At 31.7% G+C, this 12,000-nt stretch overlaps 1 protein-coding gene and 1 long non-coding RNA gene across 3 annotated transcripts in view; both read right to left on the reverse strand.

The window, feature by feature from the left end:
• Window positions 1-12,000, reverse strand: part of zgc:171482 (zinc finger protein) — a 218,372-nt gene that overhangs the window by 92,800 nt on the left and 113,572 nt on the right. The gene's annotated exons all lie outside the window — the stretch shown is intronic.
• LOC137045111 (uncharacterized) lies at window positions 8,865-10,433 on the reverse strand. Its single transcript, XR_010898689.1, has 3 exons — window positions 10,134-10,433; window positions 9,330-9,650; window positions 8,865-9,176 (listed from the first exon to the last, which is right to left on the reverse strand). It is a non-coding gene; the product is annotated as an uncharacterized lncRNA (long non-coding RNA).

Here is a 12,000-nt window from a genome sequence, read left to right on the forward strand (position 1 = left end):
ATATTTGAAAATGTAAAAGAAGACCTGCATTAATATGTATGTGTAGCTATTTTTGGGATTTAGGATATACTTTATTTTTAAAAAAAGGGATTGGACACAAGCGTTGCCTGTATATAATATAATATAATATAATATAATATAATATAATATAATATAATATAATATAATATAATATAATATAATATAATATAATATAATATAATATAATATAATATAATATATAATATAATATAATATAATATAATATAATATAATATATCGATATCAATTTTTCATGTTGCGATTAATTGCTGAAGCTTTTATCACGATATACGATATTATCACAATATTGAAATAAGTTACAAAAAAAGTGTTGTCATAGCATAACAGCTTTAAGAAATATTTTTGTAATAACAAAAACTACTGAATGTTTAAATACAATAATATAATGCACCAAAAATATATATAGCTCTGGAAAAAATGAAGAGACCACTTAACATTGAAAAATCAACGTTAAGTGGTCTCTTAAATTTTTTCCAGATCTGTAAAAGTACAATTTTCAAACGGATTAAAGTGCAAAAGAATTAGGCTATAAAGAACAACAGGTAACAAATTACAATAAGGTCTCATTATTTAGTGCATTAACTAAGATTGAGCAATAGCTACATTTGTTACAGAAAGTTTAATGTTTTTGGTAATGTTAGTTAAATACTGATCATTGCTAGTTTTATCTTAGGTGAGTTAGGTCCATTAAAAAAGTTATTTTGATTTTGTACAGTAACTAAGAAATTAACATTACTTTTCATTTTTGAACAATTCATTCTTTATAAGTATTTTTCATTGTCAGTTTGGTAATGATGAATTAACATGTTAACTAATGAAGTCGTATGTCTCAAAGTCTTACTGAACAATAACAAATAATACAAAAAAATCTAATCATTAGGGCATGCTGTAGTCCAGATTAAAACATAAAAATGTTTGAAAATAAATAGCCTATTAAGTCTTTAAGTATTTAGTATTTGGTGCTGTGATGAACAACATTGAGATTACAAAACGAATGGCTATTTTAAAAACTTCACTAGCACGGTTGCTTTTGTTTGCAGGGTTTCCGGGGTAAGCGCAGCATTCTGCAGTTCATCAGCGCCCTCTGCTTTCATTGAGCGTCACTTCATACAGCGTGTCTCCTACACTCATTCATGTGCTTCTCATTTACATCTGAGCGTGTGTCCCTTTGACGCAGAATACAGCGGTGTTGAGCATTTATACGGTTGATGGGCATTGTTTTCTTGAGTGTATTATAAAAAATGTAATAATTGTTAATAAATTATTTATTAGTGCCCACGATAACAATATCGTGCATATTCATTATCATGATACATCACATTACCGAAAATCAGCACATGTCTAATATATATATTATATATTAGATGGTTACATGTGATCTCAAATTGGACACTAATGGTTGCTAGGAAGTTGTTCATTTAATTTAGCTGATTTGTCATACTGTAGCAACTACACCTCTCTGTTCTCACCACCCATTTGTAACTCGGGTGAGCAAAGATGATTTAAATCACTGTGCATGGATCACTGAAAACCAGCATGACAAAACTTGCATACAGACATGTTTGGTGAGGATGGTTGACTAGAAGAATAGTGAGTTTTTCTATATTATCAAATTTTATTAGAAGTAGTAAAATAAAGGATTTAGAGACTTCTCAAGCTGGATTTTTATAACATGTTAAAATCCTCTCTGAGATGTAGCGTCTTTAAATGAATCCACTTTAAAGCACTACAGATACAGCCATCAACACACTGCTTTTGTAACAAATTCACAACATTCAATCGTTTCTTAATAACTATGAGTGTTTTTAAGAAAATGTGTTGCGTTAAAAATAGTTAATCTTTCTTGAGACACATTTGTTTTGTTTCATTCTCATGCTTCTTTTGAAGGCAAGAATTCATGCTGTGTAAACATTAGGGGTGTGACGAGATACTTAGCTCATGAGACAAGAAGAAACAAGAGATTGGGTTCACGAGAATGAGACACGATGAGATTTATGCACAGTATTTTTAAGAAATCCTAAATGAAAATTCATGACTGGAAAAATAGATGCAGGTGCAAACAGAGAGCAAAACCGAGACCAGAATTAAGAGGTGGTTACAACTACACAGCCCAGCATAAGATAGCTTTGATACTTGGGGAGAGGCTATTTATTGTATGTCTTTTAATTTGCGTGAATCAGGGAGCTTGCTTTTTACTTTCGCTTTTGATTCGCAATCGCACATTCTCTGTGTATAGTGAAAACCGAGTGTGCATTCTACAAGATAAGACATTTATCAGACACTCTATCGGGCTCTTTTACGCACAAATCTTCCTTCATTATCTGTCAATCATCTCCTCACATGAACAGAACTTTGATTCCTGCAGCTCAGAAGCAGTCGGACACAGTGTAGAGCAGAGCAGACGTTTACAATAGTTTACAATTGAAGCACCCGTTTTCTAACAGAATTAAATGTTTTTTTTTTTTTTTATTCCAATAGAAAAAAGCAAAACAACAGTGGATGAAATAATGTAAACATTTTTTAACAATTTTTTTACTAGAGATGCAACAAAACAGTTAGTCCACGGTTCAATACATACCTCGGTTTTTAACCACTGTTTTCGGTCCGGCTTTTTGCTATTCTATTCTTAGGCGACATTAACAGAAAATGGTTAAGGAGAGATGTTTTTATTGCAATACTCTTTCTTTATTTTACTTAAAAATCTAGCATGTTCATGTTATGCTGCGATTTACAAATGTGCAAGAAGAGATCCACCAATACAGAGGAAGCCATCAACAAATGCAGAGGAAGCGATTCACAAATGAACGCAAGGCAGAGTTGTGTTTGTGACATAAAAACATATGTGTGGATATTTTTAGTTTATTTTTTATTCACAATTGTAATCGTATTTATGTGTGAATCTAATTCATTTTTGTGAAACTCCTGCATGTATTTGTGGATCTCATTCTATTTATTTGTGAATTTATTTCCTCTTTGTGAATTTATTTTCTCTTTACATTTATTTGTGGATACCAATCTATTTGATCTGTATTTTGATGATCCTGGAAAAACACTGTTGTAAGCCTAAACTTGATATAAACTATAGACTTTTCCTTTGAATCTGATTGGTTTATTGGAATATGTTTTCTAGCTGAAATCACATTCACCATATGCAGGGCTTCCATATAATTTTGCATATCCCTAACACACATGTATCCATTTATTCCTACAGAGCACAGCATGGAGTGCAGAGGCTGCAGAGGATGTTGTAGAACCCTAAAGCAAATATGGTCTTATAGCTGGAGTGACAAGAAGAGCAGAAAGAGATGGGGGTCGGCAGGTAAAAATCTCAAGGGCAACTCCATCACATCCGCTTCGACTGTCAGCTCCGATCCTCTTCTGATGATTTTTTCCCGAGCGAGTAGTACTCTGGATTTTCATGAAGGTTACTTTTGAGTCTAATCTCTCCTGAAACCCCCGTTCTACCACTTTCTTTTTAAATTTGTGGAAAAGTCCTTTCATATTGCTTCTCTAATATTTTAGAAAGCCACCTACTGTGTGATCTCCAACTGAGATTCATCTTTGTCACAGAAGACTAAAAATGAGACAAAAGAAAACGAATAACACACAGCATTCTAATTTCGAGCTAACACTGACTGAACTATGACGATCACATTCTCACTCACACCATTGAGTGCGTTTTATTATATCTACTGTATGGAGAACCAGACACATTTATGGAATTAGTCTGTAAGAAACCCTGCTTAATTGAAATCGTTTCCCCCTTATGACAGGAAATGAAATTCAATAGTCATTGACAGGCTAAAGATAGAAACACATGCCACATGTTTGTCCTGATTCCAGAAGTAGACATTTGTGATGCGGTTAAGATCACTTTCACATGAACGTAATCAAATATGGGCAAAGAGACTGAAAACATTAAAACTGAAACAGCGGCAATTCTAGCCCATGTTTAGTGTTTATTACCGCTCACACCAATGACTTTCCAAACAGGCAAATATCCAGGGAATACAGCTCAAGTGATTGAGTGTCCATTGCGAATCAATTTGATTTCTCGGGTCAAAATCCAATTGAGTGGTGGATCTGTTCGGTCACATGCTATTGGAAATGTGTAACACACATCAATTAAAAGTCTCTAATAAAAATATGCAATATTTATATTTATTATATTATTTTATATTTATTTACATTCTATTTTTTTTAAGTCACATGCTCGTCAAGGCTGCATTTGTCAAAATCAGAATAGTAAAGAAGTGATATTGTGAAATATTATTACAAATTAAATATTTTCTATTTGAATATATTGTGTTTTAAAATGTAATTTATTCCCGTGATGGTGTAACTGAGGCCAGCTAGTAGTCACTGTGCAAGTAAACCTCACAACCTCACCTCAAGAGACGCTCCAGCGATTGACACTACACTGTAAAAATTTCAGAGTTCAATGAATTAACATTTGAACATTTTTTTGAGATTCAACAACCTTTATTAAAATATTATTAAAAGATTTTCTAAGCATATTGGGTGTGTTTGTTTTATTTCTGATGAAGCAGTGAAACATGCCAAATAGATTTATCAATTTTTTATGTGATTCAGATACAATAATATTTTGAGTATCTATTTAAACAAATTTCCTTCATTGTATCAATTCAATTTTTTTATTTCAATAAACTAAAAATTTTAAGGCAACCAGGTTACTTACTTTTTTAAAGCTACACTGTGTGATATTTTCCCCCATCTAGCGGTGTAAAGGTATATGACAGTCCAGTGAAAATTAATTTCTGTTCCTCTCAATTCCGATTTCGTTTTAACTCCTACGGAGGCAGATTTAGTCCAAGATTAACATGGCTTCAAGTTCGACCTCGTTCTTGACTGCCATCGAGTGTTAAAACGCGAAAAGCGAAGCTTAAATTTACGGGTATGTCCCACTTTGGCGAATATACTTTCAAGATGGAGGGGCAACATGGCGACCAGCATTCGAACCCCTCACCCGTATGTATTTTCAATGGGATATTATAAACTTATGAAAATTCTTTATTACTTGAAAGAAGTAAATATACATTAATAAGCACATATATTTTTGAAAGAACTAAGTGTTTTTAGCTAAGAATAAACTAAAAAAGTTACACAGTGTAGCTTTAAGTTAAACCAACAAAAACCAACATATTTTTTTACAGTGTAGAGGTTGCAGCCTTTAGCCTCCTTGTTAGAGCATCTGACTCTCATGCTCTCATGCCCTGTTTCAAGTCCCGCTTAGAGCGGGCGGTTCGAACAGGAGGGGATGCTCCCCTGATATACTTAAATTTCCGCATCCGGACACGTCTCGCGTGCATTCATGTCTGCACAGTTTTTTACTCAACCGCAGATGGGTGCTGATGGCTGAGTTCAACACGTTTTATCACATTATCTTTGACTCGGCCTCCAACTACAAAATTGTGCGGACATCCGTGAACCCTCCTGATGACGAAAATATGTCATGCGGACGGTGTGCAGGCTGAAGTATACTTTCGGCTTAATGGTATAGTTTTTAAAAATGTGCACTTTGAAACCCGTATTCACAACTTTGAACACATATTTATACATCTGCATGACATCACCGTTTTTACAAATTCATGTTTTGGAGATGATAACGGTATTGGTATTTTCAAAACCTTGCACTTTAAAACATGTTTTCTAAATGTTCTGTCTTTAAGCCCCAAAAACACAGCTGTAGTGTAAACGAATGGCCAAAATACATCAAAAGTTTTCCATTTTTAGTTGAAATCAGTCATGTAAACAGCAGATGCTTAATTTCCTTCTTTTAATGGCAGACAGCTTTACATTACCTGAGACATAATCTATATATTTTTATAAAAAAAAAAAATTATATTTTTGATTCAAGTCACGTTTGAAGCCATTGTAAATGAGTTAATATGTGCACACTTGTGATCAGTTGAATGTTATGACATCCCTTGTGAAAAAAAAGTGCACTTTAGTGTACTTTTATAAAGTGTACTTATTACACAGATAATGTACTTATACTAAATACACTTAATTGTGCAATTAAATGCAATGTTTTCGGTGTACTTAACACACATTATATGTAATTGATTTCAAATTTATCACATATTAAGTTGAAATAAAATACAATAAGTTGCAATTAAGAGTGATTTTTTGGAACAACTTAAGTGGTACTTAAATACAACTTTATATGTACTTTCATAATCGCTTCTAGTGTATTAAAATTGTAATTAAAGTGCACTGCTCAATGTACTGACAAGCAATTAATGTGAACTAAAACATACTTTAATGTCAGCTAAATATACACTTAAGTGTGAATTAAATGCAATGTTTTCGGTGTACTTAACACACATTATATGTAATTGATTTCAAATTTATCACATATTAAGTTGAAATAAAATACAATAAGTTGCAATTAAGAGTGATTTTTTGGAACAACTTAAGTGGTACTTAAATACCACTTTATATGTACTTTCATAATCGCTTCTAGTGTATTAAAATTGTAATTAAAGTGCACTGCTCAATGTACTGACATCCATTCTACTGTCTTAAAAACAAGCAATTAATATGAACTAAAATATACCTTAACGTAATTTACATGTACACTCTAATATAATGAAATACACTCATAATAACATTTTTCAAATAATACAGCTGCAATTTCGTATAATAAACACATCCAAATTTAAATCCTCTACATTTATTGACAAAACGATCTGTAAAACAAATATACAAAAAAAACTTTTTTTTGATGCCCAAGAAAAACCCAAAAAACTATTTACACAAACACAAATTCATTTAGAAAGAGTCTGGAGGACAATGAGGATTATATGCAATTATATGTAATTATATGCATTATTATATATGTCCCTCATTCAAAGGTACCTAAATCTACCCATCACAGAAAATTACCTCACACAACAGATGAATAAATACAAACAAATGGAAAGAAAAGAATCGTTTCATGTACAACACTAAGATTCAAAACTTTGGGTAACGTTTAATTAGTTAACTACTTAATTTAACATGAACTTAGAATGAATAATAATATAAACATTTATTTATCTTAGTTAATGTTAATTTCAACATTTACTAATTAGGGGTGTAACGGCACATGTATTCATACCGAACCGGTTCGGTAAAGGACTTCCGGTACAGTGCACGTGTGTACCGAGCGGTACGAATGCAATCTTTAACAGTTAACAGACGGCTTGTTTAATGAGTGGAACACACTTCAATACAAGTTTTCATAAGAACATATGTATTCTGTCAATTTTATCATTAAATTCAAGTGATGCCATATTGATGCTCTTTAATGTGACATGACAGATCACTGTAAAGACATCAGTTCAAGCAGCAACGCGGCACGAGTGAATGTGATCACCTTGTCATAGTCAAAGAATAAACATGAATTAACATCAGAAGGTATGTTAAGGATACATTAGAACTTACTAAAATGTATCACATTGTGTAATCGTTCAGTGTTTCAACAGCAGAAAGACGTCGATAAAACACGAGAGAGATGAACTCTTTCACTAAATGTATGCATTATATTAGCCTATATATTCATCATATTCTACTTAACCTGAAAACCTGAAAAAAATCTAACCTATAATTAGATTTATAAGTTAATGCAAAAACGGTCTTATGAGAAGTTTACACGTTTGCATACAATGCGAGTGCAAGTAAGGCCTCCCTATATAGTCTACACTATACAGCATTCTTTGTCATTTGATTAAACAGAAACAACAAGGCAATTATATATTACATTCTGAATCAAATTATAATCTTTGTGTGCCCTTTGTTAGAGTTAAGCTTGGTGAAACGTCCTTCAGATATGTCGCAGCCTCAGATTGGAATTTGCTCCAGACTGAGTTGAAGCTAAAAGATCTGGTGACATTTAGTCATTTTAAAATTTTACTACATCATTTTGAGAGTAAATGAATGGTGTGTAATTGTTTTTGACTGGTTGTATGTTTTATGTTTTTTATGTGACTTTTTATGTATAACTGTACATGCAAACACAGCTGCCTATCTTGGCCAGGACAGGACATTTTAATCTCAGTGAGTTTTTCTCCTGGTTAAATAAAGGTAATAATAATCATAATAATTAGTAGAGATATTTTTTATATTATATTTTTAATTCTTTAAGAAACCTTTAGATTAGGATAATTACAATTTGTTCAGTAAACCAATAAAAAAAAAGAAGCATTTTTATATTTAGTTTTCCTCCCCGAACTGTCAGCTTTGTGTACTGTTACACCTCTATTATTAATGCAATCTTAAATGTTAATTATTTAATGCATTGTTAACTTGCATGAACAATGACTATAAATTTAATTAACTAGCTTTGAACTATAATTTATTAAGCAAGGTCAACAACTATTAATAAACACTGTAAAAAATCACTGTTAGATCATGTTGGTCAATACATTAAATAAAGTTAACAAATTAGATCTTATTGTAAAGTGTTACTGAACTTATAAGCTCTTAAACCTTTACTAGCACCAAAATTAGGACCAAAAGGTTTATTCTAAAATCTTATTCCAGCATTAGTGAATGAAAAAAAAAAAAAACAAAAAAAAAAAAACTGAAGAACTCCAAAGGCACACAAAATTGTTTGTCACCAACTATTTTCAAGTTGTTTGGAAAGTGCTGTTTATGTCAATGTCCGAGAAGCTCTCCATCAGTAGGAAACAGGCGCACCATCTCTCCACAGTAGATGTGAATGGACATGTTCCAAAGAGGCAGGAAAGCAAAAATATATATATACCTTGAGGAAAGAAAAAGAAAACGCAAAGAAAAAACTTGTTTATAAAACAGATCTATCCATTATTATAATTGGCTCAATTAAATTAAAACGATAGATGTACAGTTTATATTCACACAGCAGTATCTGTATGAAAAAAAGAAGAAAAAAAAGAAATAGCCATAAGAGGGATCATAAAAATGAGCATGTTGTCTCTTTTTTTATCTAGTACTGCCCTGATGAAGCAGTTTATTCTGCACGGTGTGTGTAAGCTTTTGACCACACCTGCATCCCCTATGTGATGAATTACCTCAGTCGTCAGGGTAGAATGATTGGAGAGGTTCCTTCACGTATCCCACTGAGCACATCATCTTCACTGACACTGGACCTTAAAAATAGAGAACATTTTAATAATGGTTTTTATTCCTACTTTACAGGGAATTAAACATAACTTAAATATAGATAAATAACCCAAGACCAATGTAAATTGAGAAAAGTATTCTTGAATTTTCCTCATCTTGCCTTGCAAGTTTCAGCTTACCGCACCATCTCCATGAAGGATGTTCCTGTATTTACCACGCCTGGCACAGCAATGCTGCGGCTCCATTCCTTTGGGTGTGTGGCCTGTAAAATATATAATGATTAGGGGATCTGTAAATGCACAAGTGGGAATGTATTACTTACAAATGGACAAGATGCAAAGCATTTAAAAGCTAAAGACTTTATAGTTATGTTTTAGCTTGTGTGATCAGTGTCATGGCTGGGCATAAATTCATAATTAACATTAACTTGACCTCATCAAGATGGCTCCGTGATTCCACACAGCTTGCACTGGATCTCCAATAACACATCTGTATTGATCCTACAAAATAAAAAAATAAAATAAGCACAAAATATTAAAAACACAAATAGTACTTTAACATCTTACTCTCCAAATGCAAAAAGAAAAGAACATATTAAAATCATTATTTCATTACTGGTTGTTGTTATACGTTAAGTTAATATATGAAATAAATGTATATAACGTTAAATGTCTTCTGTCCATTTAAAAAGTAGGAGATCGATTAAAATATTGTATTTACAGCAGGCAAATTCATTGAACATGCCCACACCGGCGATCACATTCCGATTTAAGAAATTATTATAATGCAATCTTAGATACATGAATATGAATAATACAATCTTAGATACATAGGAAACATGATTAATGTTAATTCACCTCCCGAGTCCATATTGCGTCTATCCTATCTGCGATTAAACTAAATAACTACTACACTGTAATAGAGAGCTACCATGTTACGGTGAAAATGTAAAATCAAGAGAGCTTATATCAAGATATACTTACTTGACTCGTTATTTGTAGCATATAACGTCTCATCTGTAATGATCCAAACGGTTCGTTCCTCTGTTGTCTGTTCTCTTCAGCTTCATTTTCCTCACGCATCGAGATGACGCAATCATGGCGCACCGCGCATTTTTCAAAATCATGACGTAGTATTTTTGGCGCATGCGCATTGAAATATTAAGTATAAATATAAAATAAGATATTTCGTGCATTAAATGTTGATTATAAATCACTTATTAATTATCCATTTCTGTTCAGGTTGTTCTAACACACTGTGTAGTTGGACTGTATTTCAGAGAACTTGACTCATTCACCTAACTAAAAGTCAATCATGTTGAGAGTCTGATTAAAATTAAATGTAGCCTATTTTAACTGAATTTTAATGCAAATTAATTTGGTTTAGATTTGTTCTTTTTCTTGGAATTAATGCAATTAAATGTGTGTTTAATCGCCATACAACAACATAATATTGAAAGCAGGTTATTCTACACAGATGTAAAGTAGCCTACAGTACATTAGACAACTCCTCTCATAAAGATTGACAATGTCAAATTATGTAGAAAACTGACACTTGGAGATGAGTTCATATGAGAATTTTGGACAACTAATTTTTTTTAAAAAAATCATTTATTTTCCATGTGCTTTGTCATTAGTAAAATAAGTGCACTTTATGAAACAAACTCATAATTAAAATGGTTTAAGTAAATTTAGGTGTAGACATTACAAGGTGCATTTTTAAAAAGTGCACTTAAGTGTGTTTATAAATATTGTCATACAAGTGTACTTTCTTTAAGTGAAAATTAATTATATATTATTACAAAGCGCACTTATTAAAAGTGCACTAAAGTGTGTTTATAAATATTGTCATGAAAGTGTACTTTTTTAAAGTACAAATTAATTATATATTATTACAAAGCGCACTTATTATAAGTGTACTAAAGTGTGTTTATAAATATTGTCATGAAAGTGTACTTTGTTAAAGTACAAATTAATTAGATATTATTATAAAAAGCACTAATTAAAAGTGCACTAAAGTGTGTTTATAAATATCGTCATGAAAGTGTATTTTGTTAAAGTACAAATTAATTAGATATTATTATAAAGTGCACTAATTAAAAGTGCACTAAAGTGTGTTTATAAATATCGTCATGAAAGTGTATTTTGTTAAAGTACAAATTAATTAGATATTATTATAAAGTGCACTTATTGTAAGTGTACTAAAGTGTGTTTATAAATATCGTCATGAAAGTGTATTTTGTTAAAGTACAAATTAATTAGATATTATTATAAAGTGCACTTATTGTAAGTGTACTAAAGTGTGTTTATAAATATTGTCATGAAAGTGTACTTTTTAAAAATACAAATTAATTAGATATTATTATAAAGTGAATTTTAAAAAAGTGTACTTAAGTGTGTTTAGAAATATTGTCATTAAAGTGTATTCTCTTTAAGTACACTTAAGTGGCACTTAATTTTAATCATATCATATTATCTACAAGTGCAGTTTTTAAAAAATATACTTTAAATATATTAAGTGCACAAAAAATACACTTTCAATACAATTAAGCACACTTCTTTTTCACAAGGGATTGCTTGGCAACCATAAGCAACCTACAGTTATGTCATGTTTATGTGAGTAGGTCGGTGGTTGAGTGGGCTGATGTTTTGTATGTGCATGGATCAATGGACTGATATGGATGTTTCAGTGACATGGCTTGCTCTTTCTTTTTAATGTATGATTTAAACTCTATATAGTTTTCCAGTTAGCCTATTCATGACATTGACCCTGAGTCACACATATTCACTGATGCCTCTGGCAGTTACTGCATGACTTTATTCACGGGTAGTGTTGCGCTTAAATCAAGAA

The sequence above is a fragment of the Pseudorasbora parva genome, chromosome 17, assembly GCF_024679245.1.
Source record: "Pseudorasbora parva isolate DD20220531a chromosome 17, ASM2467924v1, whole genome shotgun sequence".
Taxonomy (NCBI): domain Eukaryota; kingdom Metazoa; phylum Chordata; class Actinopteri; order Cypriniformes; family Gobionidae; genus Pseudorasbora; species Pseudorasbora parva.